A 17,504-nucleotide genomic window follows, 5' to 3' on the forward strand; every position below is an offset into this window, starting at 1 on the left:
TCATGCAATCCCCCTGTTATGTAGCATATCTTCTTATGGGTCACTTCTTATATCTCATTCTTTAAGGCATGCTGGGAATTCAATCTAGTTAAATATTTAGAAACAGGGAAATGTGGTAGGGATAAAGACCGGAAAGGGTTAGCAATCCACTATAATGAAATCACCACTGGAGTAACAGTTTCTTCAGGCAAGCAGAGTGTCCTTCATATAGGTAAAGGATACCTCTGCTGGCAAAGAAAGTTCAGTAGGACTTAACAGGTCATGGTTTCTAGCTCCACTGGAATCTGCTCATTGGCCACATGAGCAGGTTGTGGTCTACAATTGGCCACATTCCCATTTTTAAGGTCCCATCCCTTCCTGAGATACACTGTATGTTTAGGAGTATAATTTGCATTGTAACTCAGTCACCTGCAGGATCAGATTTTGGATATTATTTTCGGAAAGCACAGCCCTATGGCTACAAAAGGTAAGTATTACTTTTAGAGTAATCACAAAAGCTTCTAGGTCCCTTATGTAGACCTTGAGGTGAGAACTAACTTAAAGGCTTGAGCTTAGCATGTTCTCTCTGGATGCTCTCCAGTGCTGTTATGATATGTCAATATAATCTCTCTATTTACTGACATTCTCTATGGCAAAAAATGCTCTGTCACTAGGAATTTTGCCTTTTGTAGACACTTGCATTAGATTCTATTCTGTCAGAAACAGTATCAATATCAAAGTTTGTATTAGAGTTCAACAGAAGAAGCATAAGCACTCCAGTACGTGAAGTGAGAGATGTATTACAGAGATTTGAGAGCATGCAATTGTGGCAGTGAGTTAAATAGTCTTTTTTAGTGCCTTTGTGTCTGAAGCTGAAGGCTGAAGTCCAACGGGTAGAAAATCAAGATAAAAAGGGGAGAACAGAGACAAGCTTAATCTCATGAGGATAAACTGGGACCCAGCAAGCATGAGCAGGCTGAAACATATAAGGTAAGACTGGAAATTTATGTTCATTCTACCATTTTCAAACTTATTAACTGGGCATCCTAACAGAGATGTTGGAATGTGTCTTTTCTGGAATTTTTATAGAAATCTTCTGTCAATCTAATTATATCAATTTCTCTTTTGTCTAGTATTCCTAATATTTCTCATTGATCTATTTTACCACTGAGTAGTTAAGTATGGAACCAATTCTTATTAATCCTCTAGGAATTAAATGTATCTTTTCAATCCAGATATATGTGACTTTCATCAAATTATTAAACTAGGCTGTAACTATCTCATTTAACATGGCTTCTACTATATCCTGAGGTAATTTTTAGGACTGTTTATAACTACATTTCTCCTCTTTTCTGTACATGTAAGAATTGCAGATTACATCTCTCTTGAGTTGAGCTTGGGTGTGTGACTTACTATGTATGGTGAATGTACTCTGCCGAAAGTGGCATGTATCACTTTTCAGGTGAGGATTTGAGATCTAGTTCATAATTTCCCTGTTAGGAAAAGTATCACTGCTCCAGATAATACGAGTTCCATTAGTTTATGTTTGTAGCTGGGATAACTGGTGGTGACCTTCATGACTGACGTGAACTTCCAGGTTTCTCAAAGGCAGTGTTCTGACTATAACACCCCGCATTTCCAACAGTAATAAGGGAAGCCCTGAATTCTTACTATCAAACCATTCCTTTGCTTTCACTTCTGCTTTCCTAGTTTAAAGACTGGCTGATACATGAACATTTTATAAAACAGGCTGGAAGTCTAAGGAGTAGCGAACACAAACCTAGCACATGCATGTTTCACAAAAATTGAGAGAGCAAGATTTTGGAAACTTCTCTCTACTTGGCAGGATATTTGAGGGCTAGAAATTACTTCCGCCAAGAATCAGATGACTGCACTGGTACTGTTTATGGTCAGAGATGAGAACACAGCAATCAATATTTGCATAGAGGTCACCTACATTTTCTCATTCCATCTAGAGAAGCTCTGTCCAACACAGAAATCACTAGTCTTCTGTAGCTATTGAGTATGTGAAATATGGCCGTCCAAGCCAAGCTGTGTTTTCAGTATAAAATATGCATTTGATTGAAAGCATCAGGACCAATAAAAGAGAAAAAAAGAATGTGAAATATCTCATTATTGATTTTTTATATTGAGGACATGTCAAAATGATAGTTTAGATGTGACTGCTTAAATAAAGCTTATAATTAATATTAATTCCATCAGTTTCTATTTTAGATTTTGTGTTTCTATGAGAAAAAATTTAAATTATGAATTTGACTTACATTATATCTGTATTGAATAGTATTAGTCTGGACTTTGAAGATCAAATATGTATATTATCTATAGAATGATTTCTAGTGAATTTTCCATTAAGTAATTACCATATTGAAGTTCTAAATTTTTAGTACTGCTTAAAGGAAATTCCTTTAAGAGATTTATTTACTATTGAGAATAAATTATTATTTATATATTTTTGAAAATTCTAGGCTAGTGTGAATAATATGTGTATCTGTTGTGGTTATAGAGCATTTGTTAATTGAGATGTCTGACATTTTATACTAGACAGCCCAGAAATGGCTATTCTTCAAAGTTTTGTTAAAAATGGGATTAAAGATACCCAAAGTCTAATTTCATGTCTAGAGTTTCAATATCAGACTTCTAAGATTTAAATTTCATTCCTTGTCACTCAAATATATCTTCCAATTTGACTTAAAATGTATGACTTTCAAATTTGATCAGATGCCTGAAATTGTTTCTTATCCTTCACTGAACTTATTATAAGTCCACACGACAAAGTTAGTGATTTAAGTAATTGATCCAATTTCCTCTCTTTCTCGAATAATATTAGCCTATATAACCCAAGTGCCAAATTTGAATTTTGCTAAGAGTGTAGTTTTAGGGAGAGAGAAAATAATGTAAAAAGTATCTGTATCTGATAACAAATTGCAAAGTTTATAAAGAGATTTTCAGGTTTTTTGATAATGTTATATGCATTATATATATTATATGTATGTAAAGAAAATAATGAGAGTTTTCAATGCTATTCTAATGCTGGATAGAGATGAACACGCAAAAACAAATAATCTATGCTAGTGATAACAATATCTCCTAGAAACCAAAATGGTGGTGGCTGTTTTACTTTTGTATAACACTTCTTGCTTTTTCAAATTCCTTTCACATATTTTCACATAATAATTCACTTTTAAAACATCATTACAAAATGATAGCTTTAATACTAAAAATAAACACTTAAACAGTGGGCACTCTTCAAAGTAGTTTATATGCAGTAACTCACTTAAATCCCTCAAAAAATTTAGATATCTTAGTTAGCTCTATTTTATAGTTGAAGGAACTAAGGGACAGAAAAGCTAAATAACTTGCTGAAATTCCCTTGCGTGTAAGCGCAGAACTAGGATTTGTACTAGCAATTTAGATCTATTGTCTATGTTCTTAATTACACTGACTTTACAGGGAATGGTAAGTGCATTGCTGTAAGTTATAGGAATTAAAGTTTATTATTTTTATTTCATTATTCATTATTATTCTTTTCAATACATGGGAACTATAGTGAAGAAAGTATAAGATGAAGAACAGACTGAACAAAAGGAAGAAACAAAGGAAGGAGCAAAAGCATAAAAATTTTGAACAATGTAATATTACTATGCAAGTTTTTAACATCACTACTATACTTCTTTTTTAAGTTAGTAATTAAAATATGAACCAGGTATATATACCCTGCTAATAGATTGTTAGGTTCAATTTAAAATTCTATATAATATCATGAGTAGAAATGCTTTGATATTAGATTTGTAACTCATTCTGTTTGTGATGCTATGGATTCCTCCCATTAAGAAAACACATAGGAATGGCTAGAAATTACACTGAAAATATTTTTGGTGTAAAAGTATCAGAAACTAATCCAAAAAATAAATAAGGACTGTGTATTATCTATTCAGTCACACCAAAAACTATAGAAGGTGTGTATGTGTGTGTATCTGTGTGTGTGGGCCTTAAAGAAAAACTGATTCTAAAATATAAATGGCACCACAATGGATCAAGAAGAGCCAGCATGATCCCAGACTATTTTATGAAGATGGAGAAGTTATTACATTTACTATCTGATAATTAATGATCCCTATAAGGCTGAAATAATGTAGATAGGGTGGTTTCGGCAAAACAATGGGCAAATAGACCAACAGAACAGATCTAAGTCCAGAAATAGACATATAGGAATACAGATATTTAATCCACAGCAAAAAAAGAAAGTGAAAGTCGTTCAGTTGTGTCCGACTCTTTGCAACCCCATGGACTATATAGTCCTTGGAATTCTCTAGGCCAGAATACTGGAGTGGGTAGCCTTTCCCCTTCTCCAGGGAATCTTCCCCACCCAGGGATGGAACCCAGGTCTCCCACAGTGCAGGCGGATTCTTTACCAGCTGAGCCACAAGGGAAGCCCAAGAATATTGAAGTGGGTAGCCTATCCTTTCTCCCGCCGATCTCCCAACCCAGGAATCAAACCGGGGTCTCCTGCACTGCAGGTAGATTCTTGACCAACTGAGCTATCTGGGAATCCACAGAAAGGTAACCCTCAATAAGGGCTTCATCAGTGGCTCAGCAGTAAAGAATCTGCCTGCAGTGTATGAGACGCAGGAGATGCAGGTTCAATTCCATAGGTTGGCAAGATCCCATGGAGTAGGAAATGGCAACCCACCCCAATGTTCTTGACTGGAAAATTCCATGGACAGAGGAGTCTGGTGGACTATATAGTCCATGGAGACTCATAGAGTCGGACCCAACTAAGCAGCTGAACACTTTTGTCAGCTCTCAGTAAAGTGGTGATCTTTTCAATAAATTATATTCTGCCAATGAAATATTCACATAGAAAATAAAATAAATCTTGGCTTTACTTCACACTATGAACAAAAATAAATTTCAGTTGAATTTTTAACAAACTTTAAAGACAGAAAACTAAGCTCCTAAAGATAACATAAGAGAATAGTTTCATGACTTTAGAATAGACAGATTATTTAAACTGGACATAAAAACACTAATCATGAAGGAAAAAAAAATATACATATATAAACCATTAAACATTAAACTATACATATATAAACCATTAAACATTAAACTATACATATATTTGTGATACACATATTTGTCAAAGCACCCATCTATAATGTATTTTAAATTCCTAAAATAAAATGTTTATAGGTAAGGCAACTACATTTTAAAAAGCAGTCAAAAGCCTTGAAAAAGTAGCTCACAAAAAAATAGTACCCAAAGGCCAACATGAAAAATGAGAAAATATCTCATCATAGAAGGTTCAAGTAAAGCCTTGAAGGGATACCACTAGGCATCCAACAGAAACGCTAAAACAACAACACTGACCATTGCTAATGAGGATGCAAAGGAAACTACACTCATACTCTGCTAATGGGAGTGTCATCTGATACCACTTTGGAAAACTATTTGGAACCATCCACTGTCTCTGAATATCCTATTGTGCTTTGCTGTGATTAATTGCTCAGTCCTGTCAGACTCTTTGATACCCCATGGACTGTAGACCAGCTGGCTCCTCTGTCCATGGGATTCTCCAGGCAAGAATACTGGAGTGGGTTGACATGCCCTCCTCCAGGGAATCTTCCCAACCCAGGGATCAAACCCAGGTCTCCCACATTGCAGATGGATTCTTTACTGTCTGAGCCACCAGGGAAGCCCAAAGATCCTATTACCCAAGTCCATTCCTAGGTATATACTCAAGAGAAGTTTGTATTTTTGTGCACAGAAGGCGATATACAAAAATGTTTATAACTGTTATTTGCAATAGTTCCAAACCGGGAAAATCAACCTGCTCCTACATTCAACAACCAAGAAGCAACTCAAAAATAAGATACTGGACAAAATAAACCAGTTACAGAAAGTACACACTAACTTTTTTTTCATATAAATTTCAAAAACAAGCCAAAAAAATCAGTGATGAAAATCGTTATACTGGGTATGTTTTAGAGGAATGATAAATGTGAGATGAGGAAGTAATGTTCAGTTTTTTGGTATGGATAATGTGTGTTTAAATAATTGTACTGGTATTTTTTTTTAATCATAAGCCAAATTATATGACCCTTATTTTCCTCCTGTGCAGTCATTTTGTTTTTCAATTTTAAAAATGTCCTCCAGAAAAAGAAGACATGGATAAATATAAGAGGTTAGATGAAAATACAATAACTGCAACTATGTTTGAGAGTTTCTTTTTGTAAGTATGTTTGTAAATTTTAAAAATAAGAACCTAAAAGTTAAGACAGGATTGAAAATTTGTACAATGTTACACATTACTGTTATCTTTGGTCTTTTCACAAATGGAATCTGTCATTGCACTATCCTTTCTTATATCAACATGAACTTTATCCTTCCTGCTCACTCTCACTGTTGTGAAATTTCCTTCAAATTAATTTCAAACTTCACTACTGTTTAAATTCTTCATTAGATTTCTCTCCCACATCTCTATATTAACTGAAACATGATAAATGCCTGCTTGTATTGTATCACTCACATTTCCTAATAATAACAGTGGTGACGGGAAGAATTGCTATTCTAGTCCATAAAGGTCCTTTCAGATTTATTGCTGCTGTACCAAATTATCACAAACTTGCATGCTAAGTTGCATCAGTTGTGTCCAACTTTTTGCAACCCCATGGACTGCAGCTCACCAGGCTCCTCTGCCCATGGAATTCTCCGGGCAAGAATACTGGAATGGGTTGCCATGCCCTCCTCCCAGGCATTGGCAGGCAGGTTCTTTACCACTATCACCACCTGGGAAGCACAAATTTAGTGGCTTAAAATAACATACATAATTGTGAGAGTTATCTTACAATTCACCAGTCTCACTGAGCTGGAATCAAGGTGTCAAAAAGGCAGTGTTCCTTCTGAAGTTCTAGTAAAGAATCTGTCTCCTTGACTTTTTCTGTCCCTGCGGCTGCTTGCACTCCTTAGTTCGTGGCCACTTCCTTCATCCTCAAAGGTAGCTGTGTAGCATCTTTGTATATCTTTCTCTGACACTCCTACCTTCTAGTCTTAAGGACTCGTTGATTACACTGGGGCAACTTTTGTAATTCCGGATAACTTTCCCATTTCAAGGTCCTTAACATGTGTAAAACTCCTTTCACTAAGTAAATTCACAGTCACTGGCTCTGGGATTAGAACATTGACATCTCTGTGGGGGCCATTATTCTGCCTATCACACATATCTTTCAATCACTGCCAGAGGTCTTAAAATGAAATTTTTGTCCCTAAAACATGCTGTTCTTTATATATTACTATCCTAGTTAAGACCATTACCATCCGCATAAGATATCAGTTTTTGTTAATGTTAATGAATGTTCATTCTTTCTCTCTCACAGCGCATACTCAACTAATAATCAAATAATGTAAACTGTGACCTCGGTTTACTGTACCTCCTCCTCTTCCTTGCTTATGCATTATTCCTTCCCATACCATCTCTGGCTTGACCTAATGTAAAAATACCTTAATTAGATTTCCTATCGCTAATACTATCTTCCTTACTCTCTATTATTTATTATGTTGCTAGATTTTTCTTTTTAAAGGGAAAATATGCCATGTTACAGACTTCACTGGTGGTTCTGGCGGTAAAGAACTCACCTGCCAACTCAGGAGACATAAGAGACGAGGGTTAGATCCCTGAGTTGGGAAGATCTCCTGGAGGAGGGCGTGGCAACCCAGTCCAGTATTCTTGCCTGAAGAATCCCATGAACAGAGGAGTCTGGCAGGCTATAGACCAGGGGTCGCAAAGAGTCAGACAGGGCTGAAATGACTTAGCGCGTGTGCACACACACACACACACATACACACACACACACACATGCCATGTTACTCTCTAAATCAACCCAGTTGAGTTGTTAACTATATTATCAGAAAATGAAGTTTTTTTCAAAGGTTACAGTGATTTTTATGATGCCAGCTCAACCTACCTTTCACTCTCACAGACCAACTGTGATATTTAAATTGTTATCTCTCAGCTCCAAATCTCCCACTATGCATTGTGATTCTGGTGCTGAGACTCTGCAAAACCATGAAATCAGAAGATAATGATTATCTTTGTGAAAAACTACTCCTGTCTTGTTTTTAAACCCTTGTCACAGACTGAATACCTGACATAAAACATCAAGTGGTAAAGGTATCTCAGCAGTCTACCAAGAAGTGCGTGTTATCTAGCTCAGCAAGTCAGAAGTGTGGGTGTTCATAACCAGAGAGTATCATCAGACAGGATGTGAGGCCCCAAAGTTCAAGCATGCAGTGCTCAGTTGCTCAGCCGTGTCTGACTATTTGCGACCCCATGGACTGTAGCCCGCCAGGCTCCTGTCCATGGACTTCTCCAAGCCAGAATATTGGAGTGGGCTGCCAAGCCATCCTCCAGGGGATCTTCCTGACTCAGGGATCAAACCCAGGTCTCCTGCATTTCAGGCAGTTTCCTTACCACCTGAGCCACCAGGGAAGCAGAGGCACAAGAGAGCTGCACCCATAGGTGGCTGAGAGTCTCAGAGCAACTACTTGAGTTTCATCCTTTCCTTTCCTCAATCTGCACCTACAATCTGGAAGTACACAAGCACCACCATCTGATTAAAGGTATAAACTTCTTGCTTGTTTAACAAATTGTTTTCAGGCTATATTTGTAACAGTCAGAATTGGACTGCTGGAATACCACAGTCTCAGTTAACATCTTCCCTGAAAGACAGCAGGGCAGAGAAATTTTGCCAATAGGCAAAACCCAGGGGAGTATATTTAAGTCATCAACTTTATATTAAGAAATGGTTAGAAATATGGATCTGCACAGATTAAGAGGTGATAGCTCTGCTTCAGCCTTATTGTCAAGAACTGTAAAGAATAGAATGGAAAGATTAGAAGAGAACAAAGCATAGGTTTTGAGAAAAAGATAACGGATATTAAAATGTCTGCTTTTATTTGAAGCTCAGCAGAATGAACATATATACATACTGGACATCATTAAGTCTCTTTCCCAGCCATTCTGGTACCTAAGTATATTGTGGTCATGATTGAAAAAAGATAGAGTCTAGGTATGGACTCAACAGAAATGAGGTTTCTTCACTGAGTCTGACCTGGTTACCTGAATGTCTTATCTGCCAACAGCAGAGGCAAATGTTGCCGTGATATAGAGCTGTCACAGTTCTCTAGATGGACCAGCCACACAGCTGGTGGCAGATTGACTATACTGGATCCCTTCCAATATGGAGATATCAACTACTTTGCTTCACTGAAATAAACATGTAGCACCTTCAACAGACATGCATTTCATGTTCACAACTCTTACACTACTGTCAACATTCTGTGAACTTAGGGAATGATTTACTTGATGTTCTAGTATTCTTCCCAAAGTTGCTTTTGTCAAGGAATTTATTTCATATCAAAGTGTTAGAATTGGATCCTGCCTATAGAATTCACTCCTGCCTATAGAATTCCTGTGTCACTTTGAAGGTTCTGGGATAAGAGAATGGCACAATAGCATAATAGTCTACTGAAGACTTTATTACAGCCCAAATTGAGAGAGAATATGCTGATACTGTGTGTTTCTATCTTTCGGGATGAAGTATATACACTGAATAACCATGTTATATGTTGCGGTTCAGCCCAAACTAAAGTAAATGAGTCAAGGAATCAAAGGCTGACATCAAGATTTGCTCCTGCTTCTCTCATGTTTACACATAATAATTTACTTATACAAACTTGGCTTTTTATCCCTACAAATTTGGCCAATGTTAATTTGAAAGCTTTCGTTCCCACAGCAGGTGAGAATGTTTGTTTTACCTGACCAGATAAGAAACCTAAAGTGCTAGCTGGATGATAATTGAAAACAACAACAAGAACAACAACAACAACAGATGGACAAAGAAGGAAAATACAACAATTAACCTATCATAGAAACAGGAATTGATAGAGTTACACATTTTCTTCTTTTTGTATCTTATGTATGCACACACATGTGCATACTGTCTCATGTACACAGGTTTATACTAACTATTCTTATTAATATTAACTACACTTTTGTCCTTTACTCATCAGTTTATATAAGAATTCCTGGTGGTATTTTGCTTTATAACTTGATCTCCTAAATTATAGACTATTCTGGAGAGACTGGGAATAAATAAGAAGAGTAAGTTACATTATTCATAGATGAACCCTGGGACTATTGCCCCAAAATCATACTATGATTCTTGGTATGTTGTTACTCACATTTTTGTAGAGAGAGTGAAAGTGTTTTATTCATATAAATGGTTAATTACATCTTAGGGTGAAGCATAAATATATTGCCATGATGTGAAAGTTAAAATGTATAGAAGGGCACATATAAATGCTGATTGACCAATGAAATATACTGTGATTGTTTTAGCCCGTTCCAAATTGTACCTTCTCATTGGGATGCTAAGACTGGAGGCATTATAAATACCTTTTTAAATTTTTTTTCTCATTTTACTTTACATTAGGCTCTAAGAAGAGTTGAAAACAGGAACTAGGAAGAGTCATTAGGCTATTTTTTCCTTTCAACTGCTATTCTTGTCAGTGATACTCCAGCTTCTTTTCACTCACTAAAACTAACTTACGTACCCTCAAATGGTAAGCAGTAATTTCCCCTCAGAAATCTAAGCCCCAGCTTCATTGGTACACACTTCCAAGTATCTCTGTTCTTATACCATCTATTGCTTGCATTTGTTCCTAGAGCCCAAGAGTTGATAGCTGTTTTTACTGCCATTATCTTATTTTATATTGAATTTGTTTTTCTAGTCCTCTAACACCTGTATCTAACTCTCTAAATAATAACCTCTTTGTTGAAAGCCTGATGGGATGTCTACACTATTAATATTAACCTGAGACTGACTGTCATGCTATTGCTTGCAACCAGTGGCATATTCTATAACCATGCTGAAATCTTGAAGAAGTTCCTTGAATGTACTAAATTTGTCCATGAATTAACGGTTTTGCATATCTATATTCCCTTACCTGAAATGCCTCATATTGACTCATTGTTCATGAGACAGATTGAGAGTCACTGCTTTCTTCCCTTGCTCAACCTACAATCAATCCTATGAAAAGTTACTTCTTGTGAAGGTTATAATCTTATATATCACTCTTTTAACATTCATTAAAATTAGTTGGAAAAGTTCACTTATAAATCATTCTCATTGATCTCTGTGAGTTTTGAAGGCAGAAATCCTATGTTTTTAAATGTTCATCACCTAACAAAGTACCTTCACCATAATAAAACATAAATGTTTGATGAATGAATGAATGATTGAAGACCTTCAGTCTTTAGTTCTCTCTCATTCTAAACTCTGGGTAATATATTTTATTCCTAGCAATTGCTGCAGTGGCTTACTGTAAAGACTATGACAAGATTTATTTTATAACAATTTATCACCAAAATGTCCTAATAAGTGCTCATCTCTTTATCTTAGTCTTTTTTTCCCAATTGCATATATATCTCAGCTGCACTGGAAATATTTTACATACTCAATATGTACATGAGATTGGACAGAGCAGACATGAAATGTTCAACCAAAGAAGAAAGTTCTGCTGGTCAGTGCCGTTCAAGAGTAAATCCTTAGAATCTGCATCACACGTTACACACAATTTAATACCAACAGCCTAAAGACACTATTCAGCCTCTGTTTATAACACAATAAATCTACTTACAAACTAATATATATATATCATATATATATTATATATATAATATATATTATATAATATTACATATTATAATATAACATATAATATTATATATATATATATAATATATATATAATATGTATATATTAGTTTGTAAGTAGATTTATTGTGTTATAAACAGAGGCTGAATATATTATATATAATATATTATATAATATATAATATATAATATAAATAATATATTATATAATATTACATATTATAATATATAATATATATTATGTTATAATATATATGATATATATGATATATATTATAATATATATAATATATATAATATATTATATATTAGTTTGTAAGCAGATTTATTGTGTTATAAACAGAGGCTGAATATATTATATATTATAAATATATTATATATAATATATATAATATAATATTATATATTATAATATAATAATATAATATAATATTATATATATATAATATATTATATAATATTACATATTATAATATTACATATTATAATATAATCATATATTAATATAATGATAATATAATAATATAATAATATAATAATAATAATATAATATAAAATATATAATAATATATAATATATAATATAGAATTATATAATATATAATATATAATAATATATAATATATAATATAGAATTATATAATATATAATATATAATATATAATATATAATAATATATAATATATAATATATAATTATATAATATATAATATATAATATATAATTATAATATAATTATAATATAATATATATAATATAATATAATATAATTAATATAATATAATATAATATAATATAATTATAATATAATATATAATTATATAATATATAATATATAATATATAATATATAATATATAATATATAATATATAATATATAATTATATAATAATATAATAATAATATAATATAATATTACATATTATAATATTACATATTATAATATAATAATATAATATTATAATATATATTATATATATTATATATATTATAATATATATAATATATATATAATATATTATATATTAGTTTGTAAGTAGATTTATTGTATTATAAACAGAGGCTGAATATATTATATATTATAAATATATTATATATAATATATATAATATAATATTATATATTATAATATAATAATATAATATATATTATATTATAATATATATAATATATATAATATAATATATATAATGTAATATATATAATATATTCTATATAATATATAACATAATATATATTATATATAATATAATATATATAATATATAATATAACATATATAATATAATATTATATATATATTATATATATTATTATAATATTATAATATTATATTATATTATTACATTATAATATATAATATTATATTATATATATTAATATATTATATAATATATTATATATATATATATATATATCCTTTCGAAAGTTGAACCGCATCTGCTTTTTAGCACTCTGTAGCTCTCCAAGAAGATGTTGTGGCTCAGTTCGAACCACAAAGAGAAAAGGTTTCAGCAGAAGCTGAATGTTTTCTGATTGGTACTGGCAATGCAGAAACTTTGACATAAAACTTAAATTCATAAAATAACTGAGGCTTTCTCTTCATTGGTCAAAGATGCTTGGTTCAATTAATTTTACTTCTTATAAACTTCTTTAGATAGTGTGCAGGATGGTATTTTTCCAGTTTTTACCAAGTAATGTCTGACTGGGGAGAATTAGTCTATATCCCTGGAGAAAATGGTGGAATAAACTGAAATGACCCTTTTATTTATGCCAGTTTACTGATCTGCCCTCTGAAATATTTCTTTTTACTATATAACATATCCTATTACTTTTAGTATTTAAAAATTGTTTCTCAGAAACTCATTCAAGTGAGAAGAGATCAAGATGGCAAAAAAGGAGAATGCTAAGTTCCCTCCTGCCGTGAGAACATCAAAAACACATCTAAGTGTGTTACTTGCTCAGTCATGCCTGACTCTTTGAAACCCCATGGACTGTAACCCAACAGGTTCCTCTGTTCATGGGGATTCTCCAGGCAAGAATATTGGAGTGAGTAGCCATTCCCTTCTCCAGGGGATCTTCCTGACCCAGAGATCAAACCAAGGTCTCCCATGTTGCAGACAGATCCTTTACAATCTCAACCAGTGTAGCAAATCTCACTAAAAACAAACTGGAGACTGGCAAAAAGATTCTTCCGCAACCAAAGCTATAAAGACAGATCCATGTGGAGTCAGGAAGGAAGGGGGAGAAATCAGGTTGGGACCTGCACCGTTAGAGAGGGGACCCAGAAGAGGGGACTATCATAGGCTCAGAGATTTTTCCGGGGGAATAAGAAGTTTGAACAACATATTATGCACCTAGCCTTGTGGTCTCAAACTGAGAAGAGAAGCCTTATCTGGTGTGAAAACAGAAGGGTCGTAAGAAACCTTGACTCCGCTAGTGAAAAGCACACACACGCTTTCTCCCAGCATCAAGCTGGAGGAAGCAGATGAAAACTTCCCCGGGCTCTGTCCTGTTTCATATGACTGCCCTGTTGCACACCCTGGTCTGTGCCAAGCACGCCCTCTCAACTCTCTGCCTTGAGTGTCACTTTCCACTCGGGCAAAGGCAAGGAGGAGAGTGAGCGTTGTGGAGGATGGAGCAGGTGTGGACCTGGCACTGAATCTGAACAGGGTGAGGATGGCCATTTCTGGCTCTTGCTGAGGTGGTATACCAACAGCTGTACTTCCTCTATGCATTTTTATTTATACACTAGGAGGAAAAGGGGATGACAGAGGATGAGATGGTTGGATGGCATCACTGACTCCATGGACATGAGTTAGAGCAGGCTCTGGGAGTTGGTGATGGACAGGGAAGCCTGGCGTGCTGTAGTCCATGGGGTTGCAAAGAGCTGGACATGACTGAGTGACTGAACTAAACTGAACTGAACTGAATGCTTACAAGCTGTTTAAAATACATGGAGTTTGTTGCTATCCTCTTCCTTGTCTACTAAAGCAAAGGTAACTTGCATTTAATTATATTTTGTTAATTGTTTCATTACATATCTTGCCATTAATGTTACCTTCCATATTGTACCCACACCACAATGTGTACTAAGTCACTTCAGTCTTGTCTGACTCTTGGCAACCCTAAGGACTGTAGCCCCCCAGGCTCCTCTGTCCATGGGATTCTCCAGGTGAGATTACTGGAGTGGGTTGCCATTTCCACCTCCAGGGGACCCAAGGATCAAACCCACATCTCTTACGTCTCCTGTATTGGCAGGCCGGTTCTTTACCACAAGCCCACCTGGGAAGCCCACACCACGGCAGCATTTTTTATTCATTCATGGTCATAATGTAGTATATAACTGCAATATTTCATGAGTCTTATGAATGTATTTAAATATGGAAATTATTTGAGATTCTAAACTATAAAGCGTAAAATATATTAAATAAATGTAAAATGAAATTCATATGAGGATATTGAAAAGAGTTTAGATTGTTCTAGTTATCTCTTCAGAGGCCCTGCATACTAACTTTTACATTCCTGTTACTGTATTTCAGGGTCTGGCTCAGGTTTTACTTGCTTAAAAAGTAGATTTGTTCAGTGTCACAGAATTATCAAATTCTGAAATGCTAACTCATTCTACAAAAGCCTCGTGTGGGAATACTATTTAAAACAGAGGGCGATTTATCAGTATCTAACGAGAAGCTTTAGGATGGTGCAAACATAATTGCAGTTTCGGACGGTGAGTCTTAAATCATTATAATTAGGCTTAAACACACATTTAATAATCAAAATAGGAACAATTACAATCAACACATGTTTGCCAATGAGACATAAATTTTTTTGTTCCTGTAGTGTAAAAATCCATGCTTCAGGATTCGACAAACTCTTGGAAAGCATTTTTTGCCTCCTGCTGTCTGTGAAAGCATTTTCCCTGCAAAAAGTTGTCAAGATGCTTGAAGAAGAGGTAATCGGTTGGCAAGAGGTCAGGTGAAAATGGCAGATGAGGTGAAACTCCGTAACCCAATTTGTCCAGCTTCTGAAGCATTGGTTGTATGGCGGGTGGTCAGGCTGTGGTTGTCGTGAAGAAGAATTGGGCCCTTTTTGTTGACCAACTCCAGCTGCAGGTGTTGCAGTTTTCTTTGCATCTCATTGATCTGCTGAGCATACTTCTCAGGGGTAATGGTTTCACTGGGATTCAAAGTGGATCAGACAAGCAGCAGACTACCAAACAGTGGTCAGACCTTTGCTTGGGGGCAACTTTGGCTTTGGGAAGTGCTTCGGAACTTCTCAGTCCGTTCACTGAGCTGATCATCACCCATTGTCATCTAAAATCCACTTTTCATCGCACATCACAATCCAATTGAGAAATGGTTTGTTATTGTTTTGTAACCACATTTATTTAAGAATGTATCCCAGTATCAAATGGCAAAGTTCAACAATGCAAAACCACAATTACTTTTGCACCAAACTAATATAAAAGCTTAATAGGAATAAGCACACACACACACCATCTGGCTAGTACATTCTGCAAAAATGTAAGATGCATGGAAATAAAATCAAGTTCAGAATATATCTTAGAATGGATGGATCTAAAAAAGGAAAATTTAATAGTCATGTTTAAGTTGTAAGACTAAAACTGTTCATTATGAAGTATTTATATATCTTTTCATTAAAGTGCATTAATTATGGGCATCTTTAGTGTGAGGCATGGAGTAAGGTGTAAAAATTCACTGTTACTACACCTAAGGTATGCTCTAATAATGTGCCAAAATTCTACAAACATATATTAACCCCAAACTGTTATCAAGGGAGTAGGATGTCCAGTACTGTGTGGGAGTATAATAATGTTAAGTCTACAAAAGTAACCCCGCCGCAGAATTGATGCTTTTGAACTGTGGTGTTGGAGAAGACTCTTGAGAGTCCCTTGGACTGCAAGGAGATCCAATCAATCCATCCTAAAAGAGATCAATCCTGGGTGTTCATTGGAAGAACTGATGTTGAAGCTGAAATTCCAATACTTTGGCCACCTCATGCAAAGGGTTGACTCATTGGAAAAGACCCTAATGCTGGGTAGGATTGGGGGTGGGAGGAGAAGGGGACGACAGAGGATGAGATGGTTGGATGGCATCACCGACTCGATGAACATGGGTTTGGGTGGACTCCGGGAGTTGGTGATGGACAGAGAGGCCTGGCGTGCTGCAATTCATGGGGTCGCAGCGAGTCGGACACGACTGAGTGACTGAACTGAACTGAACTGAACAAAAGTAAACCAGGAAAGATTAATCATGTAGGTAGCAATATGTTTTTACTAATGAGAAAATTCTGTCACTTTGACCAAATTGGTTTAGACTGCAGGCCAGAATACAGCCCTTTTTTTCTGCATTGTGCCCGGGTAGTTTGTGGTTTTAGACGAATTTGTCCCTCAGTTCAGTTCAGTTCAGTCGCTCAGTTGTGTCGACTCTGCGACTCCATGGACTGCAGCACGCCAGGCTTCCATGTCTATCACCAACTCTCAGAGCTTGCTCAAACTCATGTCCATCGAGTCAGTGATGCACAGAAGATAATTTGTCCTTATCTTCTTTCAAAAAGCCAAATTTATAAGTGTAAAGTTGCTTATATTATTCCCTTATTATTTTAAATGGTTGTAGGATGTACAGTAATGTGCAGTTTCCAATCATGCTATAGCCAACTTTTCTCTCATTTATTTTCATCAGTCTTGGTAGAGTTTTATCAATTATGTTGACATTTCTGAAGATATTTTTTTTGGTGATTTTCTACATATTTTTATTTTCAACTTGATTATTT

Source organism: Giraffa tippelskirchi, chromosome 12 (genome assembly GCF_054371585.1).
Source record: "Giraffa tippelskirchi isolate mGirTip1 chromosome 12, T2T-mGirTip1v1.2.pri, whole genome shotgun sequence".
Lineage (NCBI taxonomy): Eukaryota > Metazoa > Chordata > Mammalia > Artiodactyla > Giraffidae > Giraffa > Giraffa tippelskirchi.